The sequence below is a fragment of the Hemiscyllium ocellatum genome, chromosome 5, assembly GCF_020745735.1.
Source record: "Hemiscyllium ocellatum isolate sHemOce1 chromosome 5, sHemOce1.pat.X.cur, whole genome shotgun sequence".
NCBI lineage: Eukaryota > Metazoa > Chordata > Chondrichthyes > Orectolobiformes > Hemiscylliidae > Hemiscyllium > Hemiscyllium ocellatum.
The window spans coordinates 22,995,493-22,997,262 of NC_083405.1; positions in this window are offsets into that span (position 1 = coordinate 22,995,493).

The window sequence follows — 1,770 nt, forward strand, 5'->3', positions numbered from 1 at the left end:
CAGGGCACTAACTCAAAACCTTCAAATGATATGAAACGTGAAAGCATTTTAAACCAAGAGGGTGACAGAATCCCAATTCTGTGATTCTAGAACGAGGGCTAATGTGTCTACATTAGTTCTCTGAAGTGTTTTGATCTGCTTCGTCCCCATAACCCACACATTGTAGGGATTCTGAATAGAAAAATATGGAAACAAGCCCTTCCACCCAACGAGTCCACACCAACCCTCCGAAGAGTAACCCACCCAGACCCATTCCCCTACCCTATATTTACTCCTGACTAATGCACCCAACACTCTGGGCAATTTAGCATGGCCAATTCACCTGACCTGCACATCTTTGGACTGTGGTAGGAAACCAGAGCACCGGAGGAAACTCTCACAGACACGGGGAGAATGTGCAAACTCTACACAGACAGTCACCCGAGATGAGAATTGAACCCAGGTCCCTGGTGCTGTGAGGCAGCAGTGCTAACCACTGAGCCAATGTGCTGCCCAAAATTGAAGTATTTTCCAATGACTTCTTGAATACCTCAGTTGCATCTGCTTCTACCACACTTACAAACCGGATGAATTTGCTGAATGGAATTCTTTTTTCAACTTCCATTTGCTTATTTTGTAAAATACTTTAAAACTGTCCCTCATTCTTCATCTTTTTACAGGTAGGAACAGTTTCTCCCTATCCACTTTGTCCTGAACATTCATGACTTTGAAGACTTCTTTTAAACATTCCCTCTGCTTACTCTCCAAAGAAAACAGTCCCGATTTCTCCAATCTATCCTCATAACTGATGCAACCCATCATTGGGACCATTCTCAAACTTCTGCATGCTCTCCGTACATTCATATCCTTCCTAAAGTGTGGCACTCAGAACTCTACAAAATTCTCCAGCTGAGGTCAAGCAGTGTCTCATATAAGGTAAGTATGAACTCTTTGCCCCTATTAATGAAGATTAGAATATTGCATATTTTATTGACTATTCTCCTTACCTGACCTGTTACCTTTACTCACACGTATACCCCGATATTTCTACTCTGACTCACCTTTCGTAATATCATCCTTTATTATGTACCATCTCATCAGGTTCCTTGTGCTAAAGATTCACATTTCGATTCCAGCCTCGGGCTACTGTCCATGTGGAATTTGCACTTTCTCCCCGTGTCTGCGTGAGTTTCCTCCAGGTGCTCCGGTTTCCTCCCACAGTCCAAAGATGTGCAGGTCAGGTGAACTGGCCATGCTAAATTGACCATAGTGTTCAGGCATGTGTAGGTTAGGTGCATTAGTCAGGGGTAAATGTAGAGTAATAGGATAGGGGAATGGGTCTGGGTGGGATACTCTTTGGAGGGTCGTGTTGGGCCAAATGGTTTGTTTCTGCATGTAGGGATTCAATGATTCTCCTCATTGAAGTTCATCTGCTGCTGATCTACCCTCCTCGGATGCTGCCTGAACTGCTGTGCTCTTCCAGCACCACTAATCCAGAATCTGGTTTCCAGCATCTGCAGTCATTGTTTTTACCTCATTGATTTTAACCCTACTGCGAATCCTCTTGCAAGGATGCCTGCCTTGAAGAAGTTTTCCTCCTCTCTCTACAAGAATCTCAGGGAGTCCCTCTCCCATTGCAACTCCCAGGTCATTTCCTCTGCCCTGAAGCTCTTCAACCATGTCCTGAAACAAACTCGCTACCGCAGCCACATTTGCTTCCTCAGTGCCTGTCTCCGTAACCAACTCATCCCACACAGACTCCGGACCACCTTTAAACCAGCAGAGTTCGGA